The sequence below is a fragment of the Caretta caretta genome, chromosome 10, assembly GCF_965140235.1.
Source record: "Caretta caretta isolate rCarCar2 chromosome 10, rCarCar1.hap1, whole genome shotgun sequence".
NCBI classification, from domain to species: Eukaryota; Metazoa; Chordata; order Testudines; family Cheloniidae; genus Caretta; species Caretta caretta.
In genome coordinates, this window is record NC_134215.1 from 58,883,796 (window position 1) to 58,900,068 (window position 16,273).

The 16,273-nt window shown below is 41.2% G+C and overlaps 1 long non-coding RNA gene across 1 annotated transcript in view; it reads left to right on the top strand.

Moving 5' to 3' along the window:
* The window catches only part of LOC142073493 (uncharacterized), a 31,197-nt gene extending 22,926 nt beyond the window's left edge, over positions 1 to 8,271 (top strand). The window contains exon 3 of the long non-coding RNA XR_012670379.1: positions 8,257 to 8,271. This is a non-coding gene — a long non-coding RNA (uncharacterized LOC142073493). The remainder of the gene's footprint in view (positions 1 to 8,256) is intronic.
* The last annotated feature ends 8,002 nt before the right edge of the window (positions 8,272 to 16,273 follow it).

Here is a 16,273-nt window from a genome sequence, read left to right on the forward strand (position 1 = left end):
GTTGCACCTTCCCCAGGTTGTACATGAGATTGGCTTTCATTAATAGAAATTATTTGTAACATAATTTTTGACTGAATTAGGTTTCAAAGTGTGCTGGGCACTTTCCAAACATATTGAAAGACAGTCCTGAAAATCTAAGTGTGATTTAATATATAATAATAAAAAAATAATATACATAATATATTCAAAGGCACAGTGGGATCCTGGTCCATGACTGGGTTCGTGGCGCTAGAGTAATACCAATAATAAATAATAATACAATGGAAAAAAGATAATGGTTTTAAAAAGATTTCACTATTTGCCTCTCTGCTGCCCTGATGGATTGGTAACCCAACCTGCCCCACTGAGGAATAGGAATTCTTAGAACCACAGAGGAAAGAACTGAGAGGCCTATTAGATCATCAAAATCCATCTCTTAGGGGTCAGTCTAGCATTGTTCCATACAGGGCATTTTCTAGTATTTTGTCTAATCTCATTTTAAAAATCTCAAGCAAAGGAGCTTCCATTACTTTCTGAGGAGCCTATTCCACAGCCCAATACATCTCATTTGCAAGAAAATGTTTATATATCTTCACTCAAAATTTGCCTTTTCTTAATTTCCATTCCATTGCTCTTTGTTATGCTCTTCTGTAGCACAAACAATATTCCAGTATAGCCTTGGTATTATGACCCATTAACAAATCGGAGACAAATCTGATTAACAAATCAGTTACTTTCCCCTAACCCTTTGCCTTTGGTTATCTTTTTGCCAAACGTGACTGCACATATCAGACCGGAGCTTTCAGAAGTGATCTCGGAGTTTGCACTTGCAAGTAGTCACAGGCACAATCTTGCAGGTGCAAACTGCTGTCAGTGCATTTTATGGTATTCAGATATTCCTGAGATGTGTCTTGCGACATGCCATAAGGAGTATAAAGTTAAGGCTAAGCCTTATCTGCAGTAAAATTTGTTCCACAGTCACACAACCACTCACAACACTTATTAGACCACTCCGTCTCTGTCATCCTCTAATAATACCCTGAGCTCTGTCGGCTGAAGTGTCTCAAACGAACACAGCTTCCAGACTGACTGCGTTCTAGTGCAGAGTTTAAACTCCACAAGGGACAGGTGAGGATTTTATGAACACACAGGTCTTCTTGCATCCAAATACATTCCCTTATATAGGCACCCTGAAGTCTTTATCTTAATCTCCCTGGCAAACAAGTGTCCCCTATTCTCCTCCAGTAGAGGTATCACAATGATGTCTCACAGGCTGACATGGTCAAAGGCTATTTTAATGTATTTCCTCAGGCTAGACATAGTTTCCTGTTGGATGGAACTTTCTGGACAGGAGGAGTAGGGCTGTAGGTTTTTGTCTTAATGAGCTCATTTTAGGCAGAAATGTTTTTCCTCCCCCACCCCCAAATCTTATTTCCCCTGATTTACAGAGTCAGTAAGACTGTCTCGATCAGTTTTTCATCTGTGCAATTACAGCAAATGCACTTTATTCTCAGTGCCTTAAAGATCTGGCTAAATTTCCTTCTAAAACAAATTTCTAACAAATTCTATGTCAGTTAAAAATATTTTTACAATAAATTGAGAAATGTTAATTATTGTGCGTTAGAGACAACAAGTTTTGCCAGCTAAGAATGATTCTTTCAAGGCTATAATTTTAGAAATATCTAGCTAGTGTCACTTTAACCCATTTGAGAAGAAGTTCCAATTTTAAGAGATCTAATTGCTTTTTATTGACTCTACTTCATGACTCTACTTCATGTTTATAAATATTTCCTGAATACTAAGTTGGAAAAAGCTATGCGTCATCAATCTCCAATAATATAGCCAAGATATTTCTTCCAGCTGGGCAACAGAAGTATTTGTGGGAGGCCACAAAATGGGCTTCATCACTGACAGAGTGACCCCTCAAAAAAGGATCCCCATCTCTCTGCAAACAAATCTCACCTCAGACCTGACAAAAGGTATGCACTGCACACTCCTTTCAGCAGCGAGTGGAATACATACACTACATGCTACCCCCAGCATGAATATAAATAGCAGTGTAGACTATGAGGCATTCCTTAGGCAAGTTGAGCAAAGACACTCCTGAATCCTGTGGGTATGTATATAGGTATGTACCCTACCGGGCTTGCTACTCACCCAAGAAGTGCCTTGACCGTCTACACTGCTATTTTAGTATGCCACTGCCTCCTTGCTGTTGGATCCTTTCCTTGCTACACACTGCAGAACGGACACAGCCCATTTGTCACTGCTGCATGCTGCTATGCATACCATACATGCTGCCACAAGAGATGTGCAGTGTAGACATAGCCAAACTCATTACACCAGACACATCTTACCACATGTGTTACTCTTTATGGAGTAATATCTTGTATCTGCAGAGAGCTCGTAATTTATCAAGATTCATAACCATTGCGAGATGTATGCACAGGTAATATCTAAGGGACAATGTATATTGAAAGTTTGCTTATGGATTCGAGTAGAAATTAGTCACCAGGAGATAATACGTCTTGTTGATGGTCCATTTGGGCAAGGGGGAGTTATCACCCTGCTCTGGCTGGCTGGTGCTCCAATGCAAGGCTTAATTGTTTAGCTTTTCGCTATACTAAGACTTTTAATGGGAAACCATCAGTGACAAAGACAAATAATCAAAACTACTTAAAGGTAAAAAGAAACTTTTCAGCATGACAGGGGTTTGTTCTGTCTGTGAATAGAAACAAAATGCAGTTTTCAGGGTAACACAGAGGAAGGAGAAGCACTCTGCAGACATTCACTGAGGAAACCCTTGGTGGAGCAGGGGATACTTTCATGAATATTTGGATTCTGCTTCTTGAGATACCAGCGAGCTCTGCAGTGGAGTGAACTTTGTGACAGAAATCTATTTTATTACATAGGAAAGGTAACTAATGATAAGCATGGACTCAGGTTTGTGGTTTATGATATGTTTTGTGTTGTAATTATTTGTTTCCACTACTCTTTCTCGTTTCTAGTTACATCTTAAGTATTTTTTACATAAACCTACTTTTGTTTTATTACAAGTGCTCACAAGTGTTCTATGGTTTACAGGAATGGTGGTTTAAGGGAAAACTGGGGAAAACTACACCTCTGGGTGCAGGGAATCTGGGATTTCTATGAGTAGCCAGCATCAGGGGCTGAATATCACAGGGGGACAATTCAAAGGGAATCGGCAACTGAGGTGCACCTATTGTTAACCTGCAAGGCGAAGTTAAGGCTGGCATAGCCCAGAGGAGAGTGTTTGAGTGGCTCAAAGGCTGGTGGTGACAGGGAGCTACCCTAAGAAAGATCCCCCCCTTTTTTTTCCAGAGGCAGGACATAACAAGGTGACTCAGTCTTGGATGCTCAAAGAACCATCACAATCACCCTTTTGACTTATTCAGCAGAAATATTCCTGCCCCATTAAATAGTTTTGAGCAAGTCCAATGGGAGTAAACCTCAGAACCCTTAACAGGTTCAGTGTTTCTTACAAGAACACTGTCTGCATGCCTCGAGCCCATTAGTGAAATACTAATACTAGATCCCTAGAGCCAAACATGTATCTTACATATTGGTCATAGATTTTCTTCCTCTCCTTCCAACGTTCTGAGCCAAAGTAGCAATGGTAAATCCTAGAACCAGGAGTGCAAAGAATCCTAGCACAAGCTATACATTCTTGGCTGAGAATTGTAGCCTGAATAAACATCTGAAGCTCAGTGGTTGCTTGCTAATCTTGCAAGTCTTAAAGGGCATTTTGCCTACACTTAAGATGGTAAACTGGTTTCAGAGATGGATTTAGAATGGGAACCTGAACTCTGCTGGAGACGGCCACCACTTCTGTAATGAAAAGGTCACATTTGTCTCATATGCCTCTTTGCCAGGGTTCACTCCGGGAGAAAATAATGTGTCAAAATATTCCAATTACACAGTAAAAGGGAGCCATAAGGGCCCCCATTACTTGTGACAACTGAAAGGACAGAAAAGGACCACAGCATGCAAACGTTCCATACTACAATTAGGCACTCAGTTTGCGGACGAGCCCCTACTAAATAACGGAAGAAAGGGATGAATGCAATGGAGTGACAAAACATAAAATGCCAGTAATGTGTTTGCACTGAGTGTGCCAGTAACCAAGGTGTAGGTTACTATTGTTTTCTTCTTCTGATAGGATTTTGGGGAGGAGGGCATGCTCCCTCATAAAAGAGAGAGAGAGTGGAGATTTACAAACCTTGGCACCTTTGTTGAGGTGTTTTAACATTATCTGAAAGGCACCAGTGAGAGTATGAGCAACGATGATGAGGCCACATCATCAGACAATGGATAAAAGTAGATCAGTAGAGATTCTTATAATCACCATAATTTAAAGTCTGCAGCAAATGATGTAAACAATCATCATTTACAGAAACACTGTGTATTTCTACTTGAGAGGTTTCCTATATGCATGGACAGCATGCAGCTCTCTTAATGCACTTACAACTACCTTGTAAACTACCCCCTTCCATATGATCAATGAGACAACTGATTCATCAACACAGGCCAGAAGAATATGTATTTCAGAGATTTACTCCATAAATCTGCACAACCCAAGCTTTTGTTCAACACAGTCCTAAAGGTGATAGAGCAAAAATATCATATACAAGTATATAAACTATATTTGCCAAAAAGGACATCTGTGTTCTAGTCTAGCTCCCAGATTATGATTCAAAATGTGAGAAATAAGCATTAATTTTATGTAAAGCTGAAATCAGTGTTTAAACAAGGGGTGGGCAAACTTTTTGGCCCAAGGGCCACATCTGGGTATGAAAATTGTATGGCGGGCCATGAATGCTCACAAAATTGGGAGCTGGGGTGCGGGAGGGGGTGCAGGTTCTGTGGTACGGCCAGAAATGAGGAGTTCAGGGTGTGAGAGGGGGCTCTGGACTGGGGCAGGAGGTTTGGGGGGGTGAGGGCTCTGACTGGTGGTGCAGGCTCTGGGGTGGGGCTGGAGATGAAGGGTTTGGGGTGCAGCAGGGTGCTCCAGGCTGGGACCAAGGGATTCGGAGGGTGGGAGGGGGATTAGGGCTGGGGCAAGAGATTGGGGCACAAGTTCCCAGCCAATGGGAGCTGCGGGGCTGGCGCTTGGGGCGGGGGTGGTGTGCGGAGCCCCCCAGCTGCCCCTACGCATAGGAGCTGGAGTGGAGACATGCCGCTGCTTCCAGGAGCCACACGAAGCCACAGCATGTGCGGAGTGGGGCAAAGGGAGACAGAGTAACCTGGTAGGATGAGAACTATTCCCACTTTGTCAAACTGCACAACTACTTCACCTTTCCACCTGTCCTTCTCAGGTGTACATGAGGCTTTGTGCGGTTTGTGTTTCCTGACTCTTTAGGATCACTAAAGAAACCAAATAATATAGTTGTTTCCTTACAGTGCATACCATTAAGAATAAGTCATTCACCATCAGCCGTAGTTAAATGTACCATGGTATTTTGCATTTTCAGTATAGGGAATACCAAGGATACGTAGTACAAGTAAATATCACATTGTGGCACAGAGAATACTTGCTATGGTTCATATTGTACCTCGTATCCTCCCCTAAATAGCCACCCTGGGCAAAATTATTTTCTCATCTCTGTACTGTGGATTTCAGTTTCAACGTTCTGTATGTATGGAACTCCCTCAGAATTCCCACTAGGACTTCCATGCATCTAAAAAGAGCAGAATATCAAATTCTAGATCAGTTATAAGGATCTGAGTACAGAATTTTGCCCTTAGTCTGTAACAATATCTGGTGACTACTTTATATATTGTAGTTCCCTCAGTGCTACTCTCATAAATCAGACAATACACTTTACAGGTATACTGTACATGCCATATAAAGGAAACCTTCAATTAACATGATGTTACCCACCCTTAGCAGACTGAATATGCAGGTAGCATGGTAAGAGGTGGAACACTTTTGGAGCATTCTGCTTCCTGAACCCTCTACTTACATTAAATTGCTATCGTAGTTACCTTCTCTCTGACAAGATGATGACCACAAAGACTATTCTGAGGCAACCATCAGTGTTACTCTGTCTCTGAGGTTCCAGATACAGAACCTTAAGTCACGTGTTAAATAAACAGTTGGCAAAACGAGGTATTTGCTGACTAAAGTGTGTCAAGTATTTTAGGTCCCGTCACTACAGAAAGGTCCTCATCTTGAAAGCTCTTTTAGACTGCATAGCTGTGCTGGTTGATGCTGGACCTGGTGCACAGAGTTTTCTGGATTTTAGGATCAAGAATGGTCGAGTCCTGACTTGTCCACACAGGCCAGAAAAATGGTGTTGCCAGATCAGTTCTTGAAATTCTTTCAGTTCACAAGCAATGTTTGTATATTAAAGAAGGCTTGCCTGACCTCAAATGTTTCTAACACATACACAGATTACCCTGCTGCAAGACCCTAATCTAGCAAAGCACATGTGATTAACTTTCAGCATGTGAGCAGGTCTATTGAGATCGCTGATTGCCCTGTTTTTCCTGTTGTTCTCTCTCCTGTCACTTTGATTAACTATCTGTTTTTGTAATAGTTGACACTAGACACCTTTTATGATAACATTTTTAGCTCCATCACATGCACGTGTTAAATTTGCAAGGAACACCTAGCCCTGTGTATCCCACATTCAATTCCTCATGTTTGGCACCTTAGGTTGTCACTTTCATTCTTACATCTGAATGGCAGTGGAGTTGTTATTAGAATCTGAATATTCCGGCAGTAAGCAAACATCAATCAAAGGACGTTCTGTCAAAATCAAAGGCAATCCATAAATGATGTTGGCTGTAACTCCATTATATGGTCACTGATTTTTTGTGCCAGCTGATGCAAGACAATAGGGAATCAGTGGCTGATGAGCAAATAGCACTCACCAATGATCAAAATGACCATGCAATGAAAAACTAAAGAGTTATAAATGGTATCAGTCAATATCAATTTGCATATCATAAGAAAATGTTTAGCATGACCCCAATTTGTATAAGTTTAATGCCAGCAGAAAATATTACACATCTGAAGAAAAAGGTGACTTTTAGCACTGACGACATGAATCTCACCAACTTTCACAGACAGAGTAAAATTAATTTAAGACTCAGGTCCAAGTTACCTAGACTGAGTCCAATGGATTTCTCTGCACTTTGTTAACTTGTATTAATTTCAGCAGACTCTGCCTTACACTGGCAAATTGCTGCTGACCAACATAGGTCATTATTTTGTGAGTAAACACAAATTTATTAGAAGTTCATATTCTGTCTTCCTGAATGTATCACAAGATATGGCGAGACTACTGTAAATTACTTATACAGTCACAAACACAAACTATACAATCTCCTAATATTTAAATCAATGAGACTTAAAATATGCTGTTTCACAGCATTTATGGCTGATTTATCTTTGAGTATTTTCATCAAATATGATGGCCAATTTTATTTAATGCAATTGAAAGCTCTTTCATGTAGCATAATTTAAAATGACCACAATTTTCAGCAAATGAAATGAGAGGCAGTCAATGACATTTAAGCAACCTCAGGAGTACTGTTGAGGTTTGGCTAAATAGTGATCACATGAAAAAATTGTTGGTTAACTCTTACCAAAGATGTCCACACAGAGTGAAGTCTGCACTGAGACACTGGGTAATATTTGTCTTTTTTTTCCTTCAAATGAATGTTTTTCATTTGGAGATTATATCATGAACAGATGTACAGATAATGTTAGTAGTCCCTTCTGGAAACATTAATCACGAAGTTTTACTTATTATTTGTTGTAAGTATTTAAAAGTTAAAATCTTTCCAGAACTGTCACCATTGAAAAATTCCTTTTGCTAAAAGTTAAGCTGCAAAATTGTGATTATTTTACAGCACTACTGTCTTTTTTGTGGTTTTCATTTAAGGAGGAAAATGATATCAGCATAGTAACAAAGTGGACCAACAGTAACAATGTGTTTCTACTTTAAAAGAACAGGAGTACTTGTGGCAACTTAGAGACCAACAAATTTATTGGTGCATAAGCTTTCGTGAGCTACAGCTCACCGACGAAAGCTTGTGCTCAAATAAATTTGTTAGTCTCTAAGGTGCCACAAGTACTCCTTTTCTTTTTGCGAATACAGACTAACACGACTGCTACTCTGAAACCTTTCTACTTTAAGAAGAAGTCACAAAACCCAACTCTACCAAACTGTTTTAATGCTTCAATAAATAGCATCCACAGAAGAAAGATTGTCAATATGATACTAACATGATACTTTCCATTCCCAGCTGACTGAGCAAACATTAACCAGATTCAGAGTAAGCGAAGGGCAAGGCCCTATTACCACAGAGACTTCAGTCTCTAGTCCACGTGGATTCCCACATGCAGAAAGAACACTTTGCAGGTGAGCGGCTCTACTGCTACTTTGAAAAACTTGTGTATGTGTACTGAAATACTTAACAGCTGTGCAAAAATGCCCAAACCTAAGAAAATATCTAAGACAAGTCCATTCCCTTTAGTCTCAGACAATGGCCTATTGGTCATTTTGCTGGCCTGGTCAGGAATTCCAAGTTCTTTTCCCAGTTCTGCCATAGACTTGCTGTACCACCTTGGGCAAATCACACAGGCCCCAATTCAGAAAAGCACTTAACCACATTCTTGGGTCCATCCCTATTCAGGAATGCATGCAAGCATGTGATTAAGTGCCAAGCACCCACAGCTCTAAGTGAAATCAATGCAGGCTGCATGTGCTCATCATCTCTGATAATTAGGCCCTATTAGCCTCTCATTGTGTCAGTTTCCAAACAAGTTAAATGGAGATATCTACTTCACCTGAGGCTTAATTAATGTTTTTAAGCCATTTGATAAAACAAAGGTTATTAATTTGTTATAATAGTACCATAATGGTGAGCATCTAGTTAACAAGAGACTTCGCAGTAACATGCCTTAGTCATCTGTCTCTTCAAGAATAAATAGATTGAACACCAAATAAAGGAAGACCTGACCATAAGGGGATGTTTCCATTACTTGATTTTCAGGTGATCTATTTCTAGGATCGAGAGAGCTCTCTGAATGTAATGAATACCATATAGCATTTCAGTGAAATGGATATATTCTGTACTCCATGCAACAGAATGAATTAATTTGTTGGATAACTCAGGCTGTTTCTTGCCAAACTGATCCTCTACGTAGATCCAAAGCATAATTTAAACTTGAGTGTGAAAGTGCAAATGTGCACTAAGGCTTATTTTGACACATGGTATCCATCATTTGGATTTACTCCTTTTCCAAAATAAACTTTCGTCAGTTTCCCTGTGTGTGTGAATCTTCGGAACAAAGGCAGGGTGTAGTGTTATCAGATACATTTATATACAGACCTTTGAGTAAGCCAACATTATTAATGAAGCAGAGTTGGTGGGAAGCTCTCCATTTTTATTTTGGCCACTAGAATCACACTCCCGTTTTAAAAGGGAAATTGACTTTATGTGACTTACAGCTTGGCTCTGCTGCTACCTCACAGGAGTAATCCTACTGATATCACTGGGACCACTTGTGTGAGTAAGGACTACTTGTATGAATAAGGATTTGTAGAATTAGGCCCTCATTAAGAGATATTCTGCATAGTAGAACACGAATCACATACATATATTGCATCTGTGCAAATCACAGGACATGCAGTTTGCAAGGATTCATGTGAACTTTTTCTTCAGTCCTAATTCTAGTGAATTTACATACCCTAGGTTTTGAGCAAATATATCTCAATATGCCAAGTTCTGTCTATTTTCAAAACTCTTAATCCCTATTTAAAGCAAAACAACCTGTCATTTCCCATTCACGGGCTATTTATGCGCATTGGTTTTATTGCTAGTATGAATTCCTTCATAGCTGATCAATTTTTTTTAAACACAGCTACAGTATGGTGCAAATTGGATAAGAAATACATTTGATTTGAATTTAATTAAAAAACAAAACTCCACACCAGAGTGCACCCATCAGCTCTAGGGCAGTGGTTTTCAAACCTTTTAGGATATGTACCTCTTTCTAGATAATGTAGTCTACTGCATGTGTTGGGAGGGGGCCGCAGGGATCACATGCCCCCTCAGATTTCTGCTTTCCATTTAGCAACAGCTTGTAGAGGTTTTCAAACTGTGGAGTGCATGCTCCCTAGGGGGCGCAGAGGAACATTCGGTGGGGTGAGCAGTGACACCAGATGGAGCTGGCCCAAGCTAAGCTACCTGGTGTCACTAGCACACAGAGCAGTCCCTAGCTATTTTGGGGCCCTATGCAGCCCCCCCTTGGGGGGGGCAGGCCTCCGCAGGGGTGCATGTGGGGCCCCAGGCCTCTGTGGGGTGGCTCGGGAAGCAGGGGGAAACCATCTCCCAGCACTCACCAGCAGCGTGGCTGGGGTCGGGTCCCTGCACTTCCTACTGCTGGGGAATGCAAGCCCAGCCCTTCCGGAGTCCTCAGGGGCGGGAAGAGGCAGGGCTGGGGCGGAGCAGGGGCGGGGGCCATGGGGCAGAGGTAGGGCAGGGGCTGAAGCAGCAAGCCGCTACGCAGGGCACCCCAAGTTTCCTGGTGCCCTACGCAGCTGCGTACTCTGTGTATGGGTAAGGACAGCCCTGCTAGCACAAGTCACCTCATGTCATTGCTTCCCCCCAAAAAACGTTCCTCCACATCCTCCAAGGGGGGCATGCCCCACAGTTTGAAAAGCTCTGATTCTGAGTCACACAGCAGAGAGGAAACATACACCAATGCAGCTGCAGTTCTAACTGAAAGGAAATTATATGTTCATTAGATTGCTAAGTCTCCCTAAATAAAATGCATTGTCCACTATTAGAGGATTTTTATCACGTACCCCTCAGGGTATGCGCACCCCGGTTTGAAAACCAATGATCTAGGAGACAGATTCACAAGGAGGATGTAGGCATTGCAATGCCTAACTTTTCGATGTCCTACATAACCCTGAGTTAGGGACCCGAGCTCCCCATACAATGCATAAGGCGAGTTAGGTGCCTAAATAGGGATACACAGAAGGCAGTACACTGTGTGGAGAGCTGCCTAAACTGGCCAGTGGAAACACCAAGGAGAGAGGTGTGGCCTAAGCCCCACTGCTCAAAGGGAGTTAGGTGCCTGAGTCTGAGTTGGGGAAGGCATCTATCTCCATTTGGGATTCAGAGCTGTGAACCCTTTCCTGGAGCTAAGTACTTAAGCCAGGTGAGTCTTTGCTCAAGAAAAAACAAGGATGTAGCAGTGCCACCCCTATAGCCAATAGCCCAGTGGTTGTCGTATTCACCTGGAAGCCAGGGGATCAAATATCTCTTCTGCCTGATATGGAGCAGGGATTTGAACCCATGCCTCCCATATGCTAGGAAAGCACCCTAACTACTGGACTATGGCTCTTTATCACACTTTTGTTGGAGCTGCTCCACTTTGTAGAAATAGCTAAATATTCCCTGGAGCAGAGATTAGAACCTGAGCCTCCCACAGTCAAGACGAGTACACTAACCACTAGCTTACTGAGCATAAAGGGGGCACCTGTTTTATCATTTTGTTAAGGGCGCCTAATTCTCCTTGTGACTTTAGCCCCAAAATCCAAACGTAACATTTCAGTATGTCCAACACTTTTTTTTTTAACTTTCACCCAAAACAATGAGCTGAAATTGACACAAATTCACGAAATGTATCAGTCGACCCAAACCTGCATTTTTCTGGCAAATAAATGTTTCAGCCAAAAAATTTCATCAAGGCTCTACGACAGATCGTTGTTCAATCAAGCCTTCCATTAATCCAGCCCTGTTTCTAGTCACTTCCACAGAGAGTATAACATTTGCCATACATCTGCCAATTCTTTCCACGATATTTCCATAGAACACATCTATCTATCTAAATATACATTGAGCCCCTTTCCATTAATTAGATTAGCAAAGCAACATCCCGACTGGACTTTATGCAGTCCTCTACTCTTCCCCTTTCCCATGGGGATGGGGGCTTTGTTGTGTTAGCTGGGCTGTTCAGTCACGCCAAAATGTTATTTTGGTTGCCCAACTTGAGTCACCTTGTGCCTGATTTTTAAAGGTACCAAGGAGGCACATGAATGGAGGTGCATAGTTCGAGAGCATTTCTGAAAGTGTGGTTGCAAGAAAAATATAGCAATGGTGAGCAGCTTTTCTTCTGTGACTCCCTCATTGGGCTAAATGAAATCCCTCCTCTTTCCCCTGTAACCTCATCTTTATTTGCAATCTGCATCTTCTCTCAGCAGCTACAAAAATCCCATGGACCCAGCCTTGCTCGGACAGTGACCTGCTGAAGATCACAGCTAACATACTGATAAATTATTGCGGTGTCCAAATCTGATGATCCTTGAGGACTCACAGGAATTAAAAATAAAGTGTATGCCCTTGTTAATACAGATGTATAATGAGCAAAACATCACTGCTCTTTGCAGTGCTGCTAGCTACATTAACCAGTACTGGTTTCAAGGAAAAACACTTATTTAAACTGGGAATAATTAACCCATTTTAATGTATCTACATATAGAAATAAAGAAACTATCATTATGCAGTCTAATCAATCTTTGTGACAAAAGGCAATAAGCTCTGGAAGGACTGCATTTTAACTGCTGTAGGAAACCTTCAGTTTCATTGAATGAGGCAACAAATTGCTATTCAGGAAATTATTCTTCAGTCAAAATATGTGATCAACACAGAGCTTCACACCTGCACAGTCATAGAGTGTGCTTGTTATAATGACATTTGACTTTGTGCCTATTATATTACGTGACCCAGTAATGGGGTTTTAGTATTTTCAGTTTGTAATGTCTGGCAAGATTCCCAAAGTAATTTTCAATTAAAAGGTTAGACCCTGGTACTTGTCGAATGTGACGACATACAGTGCCACAACAATATGAAATAGCTTCCTTACAATTAAACTAATTTCATCAGGTCTTTAAGGTGGGCTTGCAAATATTATGCCTCTGGGCAACATTTCTCGACCAAATACGTACATGAAGTGTAATCTTTTCCTGTCATCACCACAGCTACACAGGAATATGTGTGTGGGGTTCAAGTCCATTTAGCTGAAGGGACTCAAAGGGCTGAACATTCCACCCACATTAGTAACAGTATGTGTTGTGTTGACAGTGCATTAATAGACTGACTTTTCCTGAAAAGGTAAAACAGACAAAGAATCATGCTTATGGATAATCCCATGGAGTCTGAGTGATTTTATTAAACAAGCAATATGTGATATTGAACCCGCTTTAAATGAGCTTTCCTCCAGTGGGATTTTTCTAAGAATTTGGGAGAGGGTAGAACTGTTGTGGGTCATTTATTTAATTTAATTATTTATTTTTACAGCTTTGTAGGAAGATACTTAGGAAACAGAACATGCTTGACAACAAGGACATGATATGCAAATCCTGGAAATCTAGAGCCTGATCATACATCCACTGAACTCACTAACAAAACCTTTGTAGACTTTAACACATATACATGACTGGGCCCTTAATCCTTATATCAAGAGTTTGAAGTAAGAAGAGGCACTTGTGATGCAAACAAATATTCATAGGGTACTCTGAAGCAGTATAGTCTAGTGGATAGAGCACTATTAAAAAATTAGCCCAGATTGCATTAACTGTATGAGACTCCAGTGAGGACCATGGAGAAGGAGGCACATGCTACATATTCTTTCAATCTCCTGCTCGCTGCACCACAGAAGCACAAAGCTGAAAAGGCTCCTCTCACCTTTGTAAAGCATTCCACTGAACAAACAAGCACTGCAAGTCTTCCAGGGTCTTTCTGCTGACTCCTAGGAGATTCCATTTTGAATCAGGGGAGCAAACTGGGCCATGTTCTTCAGGGATAGCCTCTCACAGCACTTACTAGTGGCAGAATTGCAGGACTGCAATTTTCCATTGAAATTAATAGGAAACTGCAAAAAGCACTGTACGTTTGTTCCAGTTTATTTTTTTCTGCTCATTTCTGCTGCGGACTCGTCACTTTTTCTCTTTGGAAGTTGAGGCAGCTGGTATCCCCTTGTTTCCTGCTGGCCAAACCATATTAGGGGGACATAGCGGGTTTGAGTGAGCATTCAATAAACAAAGCTCATGGGGGAGGAGGGAAGCATAGAAAAGCTAAGGGGACTAAATGGCTGAGACCAACAGGAGACAGAGGCCAACGAAGCTGGACTGTGGGGTCTTATGGGCCTACCTCAAGGGCTTGAGAGAGATCTTGAGCAAACGGCCAGTCTTATTAAAATGCTACTAGGAGACACCCTTGCTGCTACTAGCACAACGGATCACTCTTGCTTATTCCTCCCGCCCGTTTGAATGAGCGGGAGTGTACATCTAAAAACTGCTATTTTTTTAAAAGGTAAAATACCCTTTTATATATCTTATAAAATATCCTTTTTTAATCTCCCGACTGGCCTCTGTTCTTCCTCCTCACACTGGACCAGTGCAAGTGCCCAGCCCATGGCTCCCACACAGCTGTCGCGCAACAAAGAGGCAGAGCTGATGCTAATACTGTCCCTACTACATTCCAGTCTAGGTGTTACTTGCAGAGCGATGAGACGATATCACTACTAGGAATGTGCAAACATTACAGGCATAGATAGGCCCCTTAGGGTCATCCCTAAGCTCTGCTGCAATCAGTTTGATGATTAGAGTTTTAATACAGTGCTATGGGTATACAAGGACCCTGCAGAGATCAGAAGCATATAAAATACCCCAGCTACTTCCAGACTAGGAATGTACAGAATTACACGGTAATGTATTATATTGTGAAACAATTCCAACCAAAGGGAGCAGCATGACAGAAAGTGGGAGGATAATGAGCTTGAAGATGATGAAGAGAAAGACAGGAAGTTGGTGGAGGGGTCTGAGAAGTAGGCTGACAAGGTGTGAAGAATGGGAGAGGAAGATTATTTTAGCAATAGCATTTGAATAGATTGTTAATGAGACAGACAAGAAGGTAGGCCAGAGAGAAGGAGTCCAGAGAAAATGAGGCCAAAGTTAAGGCCTTTAGACTGGTAGGGTAACTCTTCCGGCCTGCTGCAGACTTAGAGCTCTTGGGTTAAAGCATATTTATCAGAGTTAAAAGCAGAGTCAGTGTTTCAATTAGGTAGGGCATTTCCATTCAGGAAAATTCATAACCACAGCTTTCTCAATCAACTGAGAGGGAGAAAGTGTGATAACATTCTTTAAAGATTGCACAAATGTACCAATGATCTCAGGAGCTGACTTTTTCCAGGTTGGTTTAAATTGAGGGACGAATGAACACTCTAAAGAGCATTTTCAGGCACCCTTTGGTTTTAAATCAGCAAAAGCAAGAAATAAGAGCTATTTTAAAAGGTCTTTAACATATGGACTTCCCATATCCTGACAGGAATATAACACTAAAAAACACAAGAAAAATGCTAATGAACTACACAGGCTCCTTCTTCATTGGGCAGTTCATACCTACCTAGACCTATCCTTCATTCAGTGGCTACAGCTTTTTCATTGGAGTGAAGGTATTTGGAGTTACATTCTTTTAACTTAAAGAAACAAATTAAAACTTGTGCTGTGTCGAACCCCCAGCAAGTTCTGAGATTGTAGCTCAAATGGATTTCCATGATCCAATTTGCCATTTACAGTTAGCATGATTCTATACCCATTCAGTCTTGATTCCTTCAGAACCCATCTGTCAAAGGTGAAACCCAAAACAGAAACATGAGCACAACTCTGTTGATTAATTTTGTTAACAGTTGTTGACTATTTAGTGGTAATTCTTGAGCTTGGCTAAGCAACAACTAAAGGAGCCCATACCATTCTACCAGTACATCAAAGAGGAACAGGTACTCTTCAGTGATACAAAGAGGATGAAAATCCTGGCCTCATTGAAATCAATGAGAATAATAATCAGGAGAAATGAGATGAACGTAAGAAACAGAATACTTAGGTTGAATATTCAATGAGGAAATATTACCACACATCTGCACGAAAATACTCAAGGTACACACACAAATCTGGTAGATGTGTATGCATTGGTCAGTTTAGGACCCAAGTGGGGAGATGTATGTAGAAATAGCAGATTGCATAAGACTGCATTGTGCATAAGTTAGGTACATATAAATATGAGGACACAGTTGTATGCATATAACTTTGATAATCTGGCCAATAGCGTAATGCCCACTTATCTGGGTGCACAACTTCCTTCTACAAGTTCAAAAACGTTTATTTTTCACCATCCTGTACTTCTCAAACCTGCAGCACCCACACACCAGAGAAATCTCACATAAAAAGATGTTCCTGTGCTCAGCCAATAT